Here is a 15354-nt window from a genome sequence, read left to right on the forward strand (position 1 = left end):
CGCGCGCCGGACGTCGCGAGAGCGGCCCTGCAGGTCACGTGTTTCTGGAGCGCGGCGCCGATTGGTGGAGCGCGCGCGTCGCGTAGAAGGGAACTCCGATCGCTGCGCAACGGAGTGAGAGTAAGGGAGGTGGGGGCGCGCAGGCGCGAATCTTGGCGCTGATCTCAGGCGCATGCGCGAATCTTGGCGCTGATCTCAGGCGCATGCGCGGGGCCGAGGGCGGTGCTGCGGTGCGCGGGGTTCGGCTGTGAGTGGCGGGGCGGGAGGCTGCGCGCTGTGCTATGCTGCGCTCCGCAGCGCTCCGCAGCGCTCCGCAGGTCGATCAGCCTTTGTAACTGAAGCCTTCCTTGGTGAGAGTGTACAAAGTGCAGACATCAAGCGGGCAGGAAGGCGCAAGGCTCCGCACAGCTCGTCTGCAAGGACGCCTTGCTCGCGAGCCTCTTTTATCTTGGTAGCGACGTAGCAAAGGAAGAAAGTGTTTGTGGTAGCCTAAGCAGGAACAAAAGTAAGGAGGTTGTTTTACTAATATAAAACGTTTTGTTCGTCATTAATACTGAAATCGTATCTACAATTCCGGAGCTCTGTGTGGTCTGCAGAGTTGCAGTAAGATCCATCAGTATTGCTGGATGGCTGCAAGTGCCTGTCTCTCACTGAAAGGCTGAAATGCCCAATCTGGTTCTGTTAAAGGTAGATTGGAAGTGACTTGATTACAATATATGAGTAATTTGAAAGGAAAACGATACGAAGTATTCAAAACATAAAAGCATAGAGAAGCCCAGTTGATTGGAAGCTAAAGGTATGCAGAATAATTAGAAGATTCAGTAATTAAAGGTGATTTTCTGGAACCCCTCTTGCTATGGTGAGAGAGAGAGGATATTTTTTTCTCTTGTTTTCTTCAAATCAGAATAATGCCTTTTTAGAAGCTCTTTCACCACATGCTATAATTTAAGCATGCGATTCCACGTATAAGAAAACAACCCAGGACCTGAAACCACCAATCTTTAACTCTTATAAATTGGAGGTTTAAATTAATTATATCCTTAAAATTGACTTACTTTCGCCTTTGGCTACAGATGTTTTTTTGTTCTTGACAAAATGATGTCTTTTGTACTATACAGAAGAGAAAAAATATAATATAGACTTTGTGCTATCTTAGAGATTACAGTTCCCAAACAATATGTTTTATAGTTCGTGGAATGGTCAGTATTTGGGGAATTATCTATTAGCTCTATTTAAAATGATATATATCCAGTTGCCAAGATTCTGTTCTTTCTGTATTTGTTAAGAGATCAGAAGAATTTCACACGTGTTTGTGCCATATCGGGGCATTTCTGACTGTACTGAGCACTTTCATATTTGGGCAGCGGAACTTCCTCTCTTCACAAATCCTCAGGTTTACTGAGCTGTGCCTATGCTGTAGTTTGCTGGGAGATGTGTTTCCATCGACCAGCTGATGTACGGACGTTTTTGGGCTGCCTCTGGAGGTTGGTGTCCAATAGGTGGTGCTGCTGCTGCACACACGGCGAGCTCTGGTAACGAGCATCGCAGGAAACTTCTATTGTCCAACCAAAATTACAGCTCTTTTGACATTATTTTTATAATTGGAACTAATAACAACATATATCTGAACTTATTTTCGAAGACGTCTGCATCTATCCAGTCTTTTCATGTGTGCGTTCTCTAATGTTAAATCCTGAAGCAGTAAAGGGTGAGACAGGAGGTGAGGGCTGAGTTCTCAGCACAGAACCACAGAATGGCCAGGGTTGGAAGGGACCTCAAGGCTCATGAATCTCCAACTCCCTGCCGCATGCAGGGCCACCAACCTCCCCATTTGATACTAGACCAGGCTGCCCTGAGCCCCATCCAACCTGGCCTTGAACACCTCCAGGGATGGGGCATCCACAGCCTCTCTGGGCAGCTGTTCCAGCACCTCACCACCCCCATAGTAATGAACTTCCCCCTGACGTCCAACCTAAATCTTCCCTCTCTCAAAACCATTTCCACTTGTCCTGCTGTTAGCAGAAACAATCATACCCGAAGGCTTCATGGCCTTGTTGTTCAGCTTTGTATGGACAGATTGCTGGGACCTTGTCACCGGTAAAAATGTGGCTTTTGCAAACAAAATAGCCTTTGTCACAGAAAGTGAAATCTAAATGTAGACTCAAATGGAGAAGCTGGAAGTTCTGATACTTTCCTGGCAGGTATTATCCTGGTTGTAGTGCAGTATGTCCAGCTTGAAAGATGGTGGGCAGTTCCTTGGGATCAAACTGCCAAGTACTTTTTGATGCTTCAATTACAAGCATTGCTTTCCTGAAGATATTTTTGTTTTCCTTGTAGTTGAACTGTGCTTTGTTTTTTGTTTTTGTGATTGTTAGTGGTTATTCTATTTTGCTTTCTGTTTATTTGTATAACTGTTTGTTATTGTAGGCAGAGCTATCCAGTTTGCCCATAGATGCAGTTTTGTGATATTTGCTACTGCAAGGCATTGTTTTTGTTGCTCCTGCAAAGATTGGGCTGAATTGTTTTTTATACCCTGGCTCTTTGGTTCTGACAAGACTTTGAAAACCTTCAGCAGCTTCAGCTTACGAAACTGAATTACAGAAAAAAATGCTCATGGGCTGGGCATGAGATTAGAAGCCAGCAGGTTAAGAGTTTCCAGTCTCTTTGTTGTAAATCGTGGAGTTGAAATTTCATACAGAAATTCTTCTTGTTTTAAGGATGGTTTGGCTCTTGTTGGCTTTTTTGTTTGTTTGTTTTTGCTGTTACACTCTCCTGAAACTTGGCCCAATTATTGGTGTTTGAAATACCTGTTCTTACAGGAGTTTGTTTGAGAAGTGAATTAGGTAAGCATCCACAGCTCTGAACACAATTAAACTCTCTGTAACCCCAGTACCCAACCTGAGGTATGGTGCTAAGCAGAGAAACTGAGAGTTCTGACATGTTCTGTACTCTGAATGATTACAGTAATTATGCCCCATCAGTGAAAAGGCCCAGTGACTCAAAGTGAGGGGGAGAGGTGAATCAGAATTGAATGAGGATTAAGAGACAGGGCAGAGCATCATGGAGATAAGAAGAAAGGGTCAGAATTAGGGAGAACTGGCAGGAAGCCTGCATCCATTGGGGCATCGCCTGCTCCAGAAGAGCCTGAGGTTGTGGGCTTTCTGTTCACCTGCTGTTGACAGCTTTGTGAAACCTGATGAAATGGTGGCTCCCATAGGAAGTCGCAACCTGCCAGCATGCGGCTGGTCTGTTGGATGGGTCAGGCCTACACAACAGGCAGATTGTCAGGTGGTTTTTCAGCTCAGTGTGTGCCTCCAGTACGGAGGAATGTGCCACGTCAAGGTGTGACTTCTCTCTGTGAGGCACTCTACCATCTGGGGCAGTGAGCGTGTCAGTGCTGGCTGCCTGGGGCCTTCAGCAGGCTGCTGGAGATGCTGGTTCTGCAGCTCAGGGTGCTGGGAAGGCTGTGGCTGAGATTGCCTCTGTTCACACGAAGTTTGGATGAGAGCTAAGCTGAGAAGATGATGGGAGGTTGGAAATAGGGAGCAAGGGCCAGCGCAGTGGGTAGAAGTGCCTGGGAGGATTAGAGGAGCCTGAAGCAGTGAGCCAGCAGCGTGGGAGGGTTGGGAAGCAGGAACTCGAGGTTAACATGGGAACAGCGTAGGGGTACTTTGTGTTTATGTGTGGGGAGAGACCTGGGAAGCACGGAACAAGGAGTGCTGCTGTGATGAACGGAGGGATTGGTGTGGGGGCAGGAGACAAAAGCCTGGCAGCAGCTCCGCTCTGCTCCCAGCAGCTCCGCTGTGTGCCAGCAGCCCCTGCTCTGCGCTGCCATCTGACAGCAGTGCCCCCTCAGCTGTGTCTGTGCTGCTGCCCCGAGCCCACCCACCCCTGCTGGTGCCAGCGCTGCAATGGGCTCCTTGGGTGACTTTGCTTTTTGTCTTTTATTAATGCAAGCACATTATGTTGTGAGAATTAATACAAAGCACCTGAAATCCCAGCATGAACCTGGCCTACACGTCTGTAGTTTGACCACTTCTGCTTGTGTGTTAGGCTACAGTCTTTAATTACATTACCAAATGCCTTCATCCTCTTCCTCTTAATCTCTGCTCCATTCAGTACACAGGATTTACAGTAATCAAGGATGTGTAGTTAAAATAGTAAAAGAAGATTGTTTTTTTTTAAGTTCTGCTTCTCTTTTTGTTGCATTTTAAAGGAAAGTGAGATGAGGGAAGAGAAAATGAGGTTTGCAAGAGGGCAACAGAGCGCCGCTATAGAGATCTGAGTTCAGTTTCCTGTGTGGGAATATCTGCACTCTGTGAACGATGCGGACTTGTGTGTAGAAAAATAAAGCTGAGAGTGTAAACGTAGAGCAGATTCCACCATGGGACTTGACACTGGAAAATGACTGAAGGAACTCAGACTCAGCTGGAGGTACTCCTGCTGCCAGTGGGGCACGATTGGATTGTCTTCAGGAACTCTGTACTATCCTAGTTATGAAGGATCATAAAGTCTCGACCTGCAACAGTTACCATTCCTCATCAGCATTCCTTAAGCTGTATTGGGTTGTTGTTTTGGGTCATCAAAACCAGAATGAAGTAATTTGAGACATGATAATTTATTTGTAAAGAGAGTACTATTTATTTGATGCCTCTTCTAAAGTTAATGAGACAGAACTTTAATTAGTCCCTCAGACACCTTTGGTTATTTGTATCTCTATTTCTCCACCCTCCAGTAGAAAAAGGGATAATAAAGTTACATTGTATTATGGAAATTAATATTTAAAGAATGCTGAGATGCAATACTGATGAGTATCAATGAAAGGCAGTAGGAAAAGGAAGAATTCTCTCTTTAAAATAGAATTTGAGGAGTCCTTAGCAAAGACGTCATCTGAAAGAAGAGGTTGGAAATGTTGAAGTTACTCTGGCAAGCTCTGCTGACATTGAACCAGGTTGTGAGCAGAATGTAAGACTACTAAGGCCACTTTGTCATGCCACGTTTTACTCCCATGCTGAGGGCCTTGAGGTTGCCCATAGTCAACATTTCTAAGGGTGAATTATGCTGGGGTTGTTTTTGCTGTTTACATCACACATGAACCTCTAGAGAAACACTGGCTCTTCTATAGTAGCTGCAGAATTCAGATGGACCCATGTACTTTCTTCACTGACGTAAACATGTGTGGTCTACACAACATCCCAAATAGGCACATCCTTGTTCCAAACTCTTCCATCATTCCTTTTACTGACAGACTTTGAGACACGTTCTCCTAAGTGAGAGAATTTCTGAAGTATGCATATAGCGGCGAGATGTGGCATCAGCCCATCTTGTTGCAAGAATGGACTTGTTAAATGTTCCCTTCTACATCGTGTTAGTCACTACTTGAGCCGCAAGGCTGCTTTCATGTGGTTTAACATCCTGTTCTTGGTAATGTTGTCTTACACCTGATGCAATGCTTAGGGAAGCTGAAATTCCTGCAGATGTTTCCTCAGAAAATGAAACTGAAATTTCTCTTACAGTAATTGTTGTGCATGTCACTGCAGCTGTCTCCAAACAAAGTCAGTTTGGATTCTTGGCAAGCAAATATCATTATTTAGAGGCTAATGATGAGAGTAGGGCATCTCACTTGAGCAGTTAAAGCTCTCTTTATCAATATTTCCAGTTATATGTCGCTTGAAAGAGAAAAGGATGTGGGGCTTCTAGTTGATATTTCTCCAAATGCTAACTTTCATATTAAAATGTTGCAAATCTATCCTAATATGGTGGGGAAGCCAATATGGCAGGTTATCAGAAGCATACCAAGATACAGCAGCTCTGCAAGCCTGACTACATGATTCCTGTTCACACAAAGGCATCAACACATCTAGGCGCTGGGATAATTGTTGTTCATTGTGCGTTGAGCAAAAAGATAGGAACTTTTTGTTTGGATGCTTTTTTAAAATTTTACTTCCAAGGTTTTCTCTTACGGGTGCTATTGACACCCCTGACTTACAAAGGAAATAAATGTGGACTTGATTTGTTATGCAGTTTCATATACTGTATTTTTTTTCGTGCAGGTCTGGATTCCCCATGCTGTGCTTCCTTGGGAGAGAGCTCAGCTCTTCGGTGTGGTTACAGACCCAAAGCTTCAGGGCTGCAGGAGGATTTGCAGCTTGCCTTGGTACTTTGTTGATGGGTGGTGGATTCTAATGAGGTTCCCTGCAATGGGGATGTTTGTCCTCTTCCTGGTCAAGGCTACCGGCATGATTTGATGAGTGCCATCAAACAGTGGACCCTGAACTATTGCCAGTAGAGAGAGCTTAAAATGAAAAGCAGCTGTTGTCGTTGGGAACAAGATGGTAGTCACTGTGGTCAGCATAGTAATATTGCTATGGGCATTATCCCTTGTAATAATTTTTCTTGTTATATTCATGGCATTTTTTTTTCCCAAGGAGAATAACTCTTGAATTGACAGAGGAAATGGTTGTATTCAGCAGTGGGCAAAGTGCTGTCAGAAATTCAAACACTGCCTCTGGAGAAAACCTGAAATTATTTCTGCAGAGGTTCCCAGATCTCTGCTACCACCCTTAGCATGCCATGCTAGTGGAGTAAGTTTCTCTTGTAAATTTGATTTGTCTGGTTTGATACTATTGCAGTACCTTTTGAATGAATTAACTTGGTGTCCAGTCACACTAATTATTTAGATGCAGACTGCTTTTCTCACGGTTTTGAGGTTTACACCAGGTCAGTAATGTACTGTACGTTTACAGGACGGGTGCTGCCCAGAGCATGTTTAGTCCAACACCTGTTCTTGTGTTTGTCAGAGTAATCTGATGTGTGGTTTTTAATTGCATAATGGGGAGACGCGAATTTCCACAGCCTAAGGAAGGATGGACAAGGATGGACAACTAATCAGCTAAAGTGCAGCAGAGAGCTGAGCCTTCTGGGTTTTAAGGCTTGGTGGGGTTTTATGCTTGAACTTTTTAAGCATCAGTCTCAGAATCTCCTTGGGATTTGCCAAGCAGGCGAATAAACATGAAAAGCTACATATGGATCCCAGCTGCCTGCAAGCAGTACTGCTCCATGGCTTCAACACGAGTCACAACAGCTTTATGTCTAACATTTTTTCCTCTTTCTGCCCTCCCTCCCACACCTGATGAAACTATTTAGCTTTGAAATGTCGGGAGGCCACATACCTGAAGCAGCAGTGGGCTTGTTTAAACATCATTTGCTGGTATTATAGATCCAGATATGACTAATAAGGAAATTTCTTCATTTGCTGTCAGTGGATGACCAATTTGTGCTAGCATGAGGAACAAAGCCAGCACGAGGGGGTTGTGTTGCCCAGGGAGCAGCTCTGTCCCTGGAGTGAGTCACGATGCTGATGTCTTTAGCCACAGGGAGAAAGCACAGTAACAAAACTAAATGTCTCTTTTTTTGCCTTCTACCTCTTTCTGGAGGTATCTCTAAGCAGACTGACATCCCCAACACCCATAATGTTAACATTTCTGGATTTAGAGCATTCACAATTTCCCTTTTGTTGTAATAAAGTGAAGAAACTAACTACCTGCTAAACCAGAATAGTGAGTGTGGTAAATATTTATTTCAGTATCTTTAGTTGACTTTTCATAGTAAATTTCTTTTTAAATCACTTCTGGGATTCAAACGTACATTGCCAAAGAGGAGAAGACAGAGACTTGTTTTTCTTCCAGAGTCTGTGTTCCTTTTGGAGTTAGAGAGCAGGCTCAACATCATTATCATTACCAAATTACTGCATGCTCCGAAATCATATTGACAACTGTAGACATCCGTGCAGCAGAGTCACCCTGTGCTTGGAGAGTAGCTGTGTGCTCAGCACTGCCCCAGGTCTCTGCTGAGATGGGAGGGCAGCGTGTTCACAGCTGACAAATGCTTTTAGAGGAGTCTTCAATTAAGTCAGTAGATCTTTCCTAATTCCATTTCCTGCTGTACTAAAAACTGCCTACCAGTAGATGATGATGCTTTTCAAACCATGAAACCATCTTAAAAATTTAATCTGGCTAATATGTAAAACCAGTAACAGAATCAGAGCTCAATAAAATATAGACATGATTTTAGACTAATGTAAAGCAAGATCAAATTAGGCTGTGATATAATTTTAAGGCTAACCTTGAGGGAGCTGTTGTCAGAAACCATGGTTCGGAGTGGTTGAAATATTAGATCAGCCTTGCTAATCCTTTCTTTTTTATTTATTTAGTGAAACCTCTTGGGAAATACTCCGTCTAGATTTCTTTGGAGCTTCTGAACAGATTTGATCAGGGAAACAGTATTGTTTTTGGAACTCTTCAAGTCTCTGTGGACTATTACTATCATCAGCTGTATTAATAATACAGGTGTTTTTAGCATAGAGTATTCAGTAACTATTGATTCACTTCTCTTTTGGAGCTAGTCAAGCTTCCAGAGAGCATATTTCCATTTTCATGGCATTAAAACACTCTGTGTGTCTAATAAGACCAATTATTGACATGTCAATATCCTTAAAGTAGAAACAGGAAGAGAGGAAGGAGAATATGAAATAATAGACGGAAGGAAATTAGGGGTGGTTTAACCTGCAGATGAGGGTTAACAATTTGAGTTCTGCTGCAGGAAGAAATGTGACTTTGAATCAATGTATAGTGCAAATGGCATGGGCAAACTGAACTAAGTTAAATGCACGTTTGCCTCACACACACACACAACAAAAAAAAACAACAACAAAAACAGAATAGCCTTGTGGAGCTGTTTGTTTTCATTAGACTAATCTGCCTCTGCTTGGATTTGTTTTTGAAGCTGCCAACAGTAGAGTAGCTAAGTGCCATCGCTTGGGCTTAGCTATCTTTGCCTCGCTATGTTTTGCTTTTGTGTATAAAAAAATTAACAAAAGTTATATTTTTATTTTGGGCTGTTCTTGTAATAACATGCTTGTTAATTGCATTCTTAAGTAGCTTCTACTGTAGTTGACTTTCTCCATTCCTTCTTTTCCATTATGATGGGCTTCCATTTGAGTTAGCTTCAGCTGTGTTAGAAGTTCACCTGGTTGGAGACAAAGGACTGAGATGTCCCTTGGGCAGACAGTGACCTGCCCATGGAGTAAGCAGCACACAGCTAGCATGAGGATGTGGGCCGCAGTGGAAGGGGCCTGTGTCTTTGTGCCATTTCTGGGGTGTGTGTAAGGTGATATTTGGTGCAGAAAAGTTGGGTACCTTAAGGTTTCAAAGGCTTACTGCACAATTAAACCACTTAGGAGTCCTGCTTACAGTTTTGTGCTATTTCTTCTACTGTTAGAATTGGTCTTCTGATTCTGAAAACAAGAGGACATGCAACTAACTTGTTTGTGCACCCATATTCAGATTTGGTTCAGGCTTGTGAGGGGAGATAGCTAAGTTAAGCTCACTGGTGCTCATTTGGTGTTCCGATGTAAGCAGTTACTGGCACCTCTTGTGGGGTTTTGCTGGGATTTACATGAAGATGGTAACTTACAGCATGGGGGTCTGAGGTATTGATAGGGATTTGATTTTGCCACTTTTTTTTTTTTGGTCACTTCTATCTTACCATTGCTGCACTTCTGCAGACTGGAAACATCACAAGGTAGAGGGCGGCAGGCGCGTGACTTATGCCACACATTCAGACTCCTCAGCTGGAGCATATAACGAAAGCAGGGTGCTTGGTTGCTCAGCTAAGTAATTTATTTTACCCATTGATGCTTAAAATAGTCTCGAGGCAGCCTGACGCATGCTCTGCTCTCTTGTGGCCCACATAACATATGTTGATGTGAGAGCTGTGAGCCCTCTGTTCTTCCCTACCGCGTCCTTCCTCCTTGCCTGCTGTCGCAGCCTGACCCTCGCGTTCCCCCAGTGCTGCTGGATGGAACGTGTGTGTGGCTCCAGCATGGGCTGAGCCATGGGCAGGTGACGCAGAAGGTTCTGAAGCACACAACTTCAGAAAGCTACAACTCACAGGGAAAAATGAGCGTCTATCAGGTAAATACGCCAATGGAAATGAAACTTCGGGACACTTCTACAGACATGACTAATCCTACGCATGCTGTTACTCAGCTAGCGAAGCATATTATCAGGAAAGGTCCCAGAGCTCCTAATTATAAGCTAATAAATGAAAACCTCATGTTTTCTGTAATAAACAGAATCGCTGAATCTAATTTTGTCGTCTGTTCCTTTCCCCTTCAAAAAATAAACCACTCAAATGTTTATAGCCATGCAAGAGAGAGAACATCATTTATAGTAAATGTGTGCTTTGCCTGCAGTCCATGTGTTCCCTCCTGATTCTTGCTGTTTCTCACTTCAAAATTTAAAACTCTGAAAAATGATTGACTCCAAATTAATTTGTAAAAGCATCCTTTTGGCTTACTTTGTCATCTGTGAGCTGTATGATGACGATAGCAGTTGTAATTTATCAGGCTTGTATCATCAGTAAGTTGTGTGTAGTGGTTGAGGGCAATTAGAAGGGATGACACAACAAATAGTCTTTTTGAATGGACTTGGTAACAGAACTTCAAATAAGCACATTATTTAGAGTTTGGTTATTGCATAACTAAAAATAAAAATAAAATGCAGAACCTAAGATGGATCCAAACTTGCCATCTGCTTGATTTGGTTCATATTTTAAAACAAATATGAACCAAATCAAGCAGATCCTATCTCAAGTTTCTGCAAGGATATTAGTTTATTCCACTTTTCCTTAAATTATAATTTCAGGTCTTCAGTTGGTCTTTGAAAGTTAAGTTAACAGCAAAACAAAAATGAGTTAATCCAAAAATTGCAGAAAAAAATCATGGCTTCAGGTTTTCCCTTGGCTTCTTGGCTGCCAACCCCCAAGATTGTAGATGTGAGTTTCCTTCCTCTCTCCTTTTGGTTCACGTTGTAGCATTCACTCCCAGTTAGTGTTTAAGGCTGCATCTTCTACTGTGGGGCCATTTAAGGTTTATAAACTGCCAGAGTCCCAAGATCTGTGTGTGCAAACATAGCATCTTCTACTCCAGGCGGAATTTACACGAGGATTATTACCTTTTCTCCACATTAATTCTTTCTCCGTTGGACACAGCTAATTTCTTCAGAAATGGAACGTATCCAGCATTGTAACCTGTTTCGTTCTCTGTCCTGTCAGTGTGACTTTGAAGAGTCTTAATCTTTTAATCTTAATAAGGGTGAAATATCCCATTTTCCTGCTGATCTACTTCAGGAGTAGACAAACATCAGCTCAGTCCAAGGGCTGGGTTTGGCCTTTGATGGCTTCTTTAAAAGCAGTACTTCCCCCCGTTCTGTATTATCTTGGTTCTTTATTTATGGGTAGTGTGAATGGATAGAAATTACTTCTTTTTATATGGTGATAAGTTTGGCTGCAGTGAAAATGTAATTACTTGGAGAATTCTCACTGTAGTTGGAGGCACTGAATTAAAGTTTCTGGGTGGAGTGTGAACAGCTGATTTTGATTAGTCGACCCTGGAAAATTAAATGTCTCAGGTTGTCTGTTGATTATGAAGTGGTAGTTTATCCTTGGGTCGTTCCAGCTGGTACAGGTACAAGGTAAAATTTTACAGAGGAAGTTCTTGCTAAACATGAAACAAGTATGCAGATCCCAGCCTGCTTCATAGTAAACAGGAATCCATGCATAAAAACGGCATCGCTTTCAACAAACCACATTTATAAGCAATAGCTCAAAGACAAGGACAGCTCAAGCAAGGACAGGTTGTGTTATACTGAGGCTATTCCTATGTAGTTAATGGGTATAATAGATCTATCTGCATTTCATTTCACTGTCCAGTTTGCAATCAGCCTGGCTTTGCCTAGCAATGCTATTTGTGTTCTTAACTGAGATGGTACAGGCCTGTTCTTGGTGTAGGTTTGTGTTCCATCATTTAGGTGCCCACGTGCTTGGCAGAGAAATGCCCTGGCAAATGAGAAATATGTCAGAAAATATATTTTAAAGAAGCTGAAACATCATGCTGCATAAAGCTGACATACATTCAATCAGTTTAGCATGTTTAAAAGCAAAAAAAAGTAATTTTAGGTTATTTCTTCTTTCAGAGGTGTCCCTGCCAAGATGGAGTTCCAGCTGGATCAGTTTTGGAAGACTACTTCAAAGCTTCAGTGTCCTGCCATGAGTCTGCCTGCCATGCCGACATCTTGCTTGTTTGTTCTTCTGCCTCTACCACTCAACAGCATTCCTCTTTTCAGCCACGGTTTGTTACAAGATAGGTAAGCTGAAACATATGGGCTCAAAGTAGAATTGCTTTGGATAGTGAGGAGATGAGGGGATATGAGGAAATTAACATTCTTACTAGCTCAAGAGCAAATGTCTTCTCTGTTTAGAACATCATGTCATTCTTGCAGTTTGCTGTTTGAATAGTGTGTCATGAAAGTGGCATCTGCCAAATACCAAGCAGGCATTTCGGTTCTTTGTGTTGTCATTCTCTGTGAAATAAATGGAAGGGGTTTGAACGAAAGACAGTCTTCATACAGCAGCCTGTCACTTTGCAAAGCAGCTGTGAAATTAATGGGAGCACAAATGAAAAGCAGCTGATAATTAGGCTGCTGGGTGTTAATTTTAAATAGAAATTAGGTAATCAAGAGAATGCTATCGAGAGGCATATACTTTGTTTGTGGTGGGTTTTTTGTTTTTTTTTAATATCCTAAGGAGGGTTCCAGCTGGGTGACATGGCAAATTACAGCTCCTGGTACGAATTTGGTATCAGAAGGGATTCAAGGGTCTTACTGAGCTTGAAAGGAAGTGGATTGTGATGGTAAGGATAGTATAGTGAAGTATGAGTTTTATTTGTAGTAAATAGGCTGTGAAACTTAGTTGAAATTACTTTTGTTGTTGATCTACACATCTGATTTGTTGTGTTGTTATTCTGAAACTCCCATCAGGGCATGAGGGTGCGCATAAAAGAACGGAGAAGGCACATAGGTATTCCTCCATTTCTGCTATGGTGGGTTTGCTAGATAGAACATTAATCAGTGATTTTGGCTTAAGGATTGTAACACATCATGACAGAAGGCATGTGGAGTCTGTTCTTTCAACGAGTGAGTAATTATTTAATTACCACGCCTCTTCTGTGCAATCCAAAAGAAGAGGAGACCTCTTGGTGTTAATCAGACCATAAGACATACCTGTATCTGAATTGAAAACCCTAAATCAAAGAGGGGACCAGAACACAACTTATCTGATAACAAAATAACACTTCTTTACATTCTGAAAGGTTTTACATTAGCATGTGATTTTTCTGAAATTCAGAGTTGAGTTTGATTTGATTCACATTTGATTTGCATGCTTGTATTGAACCATGTGATTTGCACATCTCTATGTCAAAAATCAAAGGGAGCACTCAAAAACATGGGCTTCTTCAGCTCCAAAACAAAAGCCACTCCTCTTCAGTCAGGGATTTCAGGTCATGATTTATTACACCCTCTGTTATTTGTGTGATTTTTATTTCCTTTTATACTGGGCATGAGAGAAGCTCTGAAACTTGCTTCTATGATGATGCTCTCTTGTGCTCGGTGGTAGACTATTGCATGGTGCTAGTTTCTCTGTCTCCGCTGTCTAGCTAAGCAGCCCCTGCTGTCTTTCTCTGTGGCTGTTCACTGGGCCGTGGAACGACATTCTAGATAACACTTTGCTTCCCATAACCTCTCTCCAAATCCTGTAGCCTTTTCTACAGTGTTTGCAATTCAATGTTAACAATGAGTTGCATGGGAAAATAGTTCTGCGTTACAGCTGAATGTTGTGCCAGGTCAGCAAGTCTGTGAGTGGCTGCCTGCATGTCCTTCCTGTGCCAAAACAACAGGCGTTCTCTTTCCAGTCTGTGAAATATAGAAGTGGCTGAGTGCACCTACTGCTGTGTTTTTTGATTAGGGGAGGGAGATAGCAGTTTGCAAAGCAAAACTGAAATTGCCTGCGAGAGAACACGAACCTTAGTGGTAAGGATCTCCTGCTTTTCACATGTGCTTAGGAGGAGCAAGATTTCTTTTGCTGTTTTGGGGTGCAGCAGTAACATCTGAAGTGCCAGATCAGGGCGCTGCTTTTACAGCTCTGCCTGAAATAAGGGTATGTAAAAATGGAGATTAATAATTTGAGATATGCCCTGCTTGCTAATCATGGATCTGATTTGGAATGTGACTGTAGCACTGAGTGACAGCTCTGTATTGAACACTGTCCAGATGGTGAGCTCTTGTAGAGCTTTACTCTCTCGTTCCTCACAGACCTACTTATTAGTTATTTTGTGTCCTCACATGGTCAGGAACGAGAGCACATGCCAACTGACAGCAAGGTGAGGGACAGAAGTTCCACAAGTGGAGGAAAAAGACACTGAATGTTACTGTCATTCTCAGACATCTGCCAGAGGTCAATGTCAAAAATAGGATCCATGTGTAATTGATCTTGTTCTGTTGTGACTGAAGCAGAGGTGCTGGCATGAAGACGTACATCACATCGTGAACTGGAGATAAGGGAGAAAGGAGTGAGGTGGCAGAGTGCTGAGGAAGGGCAGTGTGTCAATTATGGGGAGAACTGGGAAGCTGTGAGGGACACTAATCAAATAGCATAAAGCTAAGGAGAACATAGAGACAGCGAGGCCATGGAAGTGGCAGCTCTGCCTAACAACCTAAGAACTATCTAAGGCTAGTTCTATCAGCAGCCTCTTACGGCTAGGTAATACAGAAGTACATCATGCATCCTTTAGTTGCCTAATTGTCACGGAGTTAACGAGATCAATCTACACCCGTGACAGGGGGGCGGTAGACCCCTGCCCTCCCTTCCCAGCCCACAAAATGGGAAGGAAGGGAGGAAAACAAAAAACAGCGGCAACAATCTATGGAGGAAAACTTATTTTACTAATTATGATATCGGAATGCAAGATAACACAATATAATACAATCTGATTGAAATTGAGACTAATAAATCAAATAAAACAGGAGAGAGAGAGAGTTCCCGATACCGATTCAAACCTGAAAAGCTTGGAACGGCCAGGAAAGCACCCTCCAGCACCCACTGCCAGGCAGTAAGAGACCGCCCCACCCGGAAGGGCCAGATCCCATGACTTCTGTAACGTATAGGGATAGGTGCCTGGAATTGGAGCATTAACACTTTAACTCCCAGTATACTACATGATGTATTGATGCGGAATACTGAGAACCAAACCGAAACAAAAAAAAAATATAAAACCATGACAATAATCATTGTTAATTTACTTTCCCCCACATTTGTTCTATTTCTACCACTAAATTCTTGTTTCTACCTGCTAATTATTAAGTTATTTCTCTAAATTGTTGAATGGAAAGACAAATATTTTTAAGACAAAAGAAAAAGCAACACACATCTCCTTAAACTTGTTTTCAGCTTAAAGAA

General features: G+C 42.5%; 1 long non-coding RNA gene across 1 annotated transcript in view; it reads left to right on the plus strand.

The window, feature by feature from the left end:
• The first annotated feature begins 6 nt into the window (after positions 1 to 6).
• LOC109368846 overlaps positions 7 to 15354 on the plus strand; it is a 42885-nt gene continuing 27537 nt past the window's right edge. The window contains exons 1-4 of the long non-coding RNA XR_004160537.1: positions 7 to 505; positions 6054 to 6157; positions 6429 to 6584; positions 12036 to 12206. This is a non-coding gene — a long non-coding RNA (uncharacterized LOC109368846). The remainder of the gene's footprint in view (positions 506 to 6053; positions 6158 to 6428; positions 6585 to 12035; positions 12207 to 15354) is intronic.

Source organism: Meleagris gallopavo, chromosome 8 (genome assembly GCF_000146605.3).
Source record: "Meleagris gallopavo isolate NT-WF06-2002-E0010 breed Aviagen turkey brand Nicholas breeding stock chromosome 8, Turkey_5.1, whole genome shotgun sequence".
Lineage (NCBI taxonomy): Eukaryota > Metazoa > Chordata > Aves > Galliformes > Phasianidae > Meleagris > Meleagris gallopavo.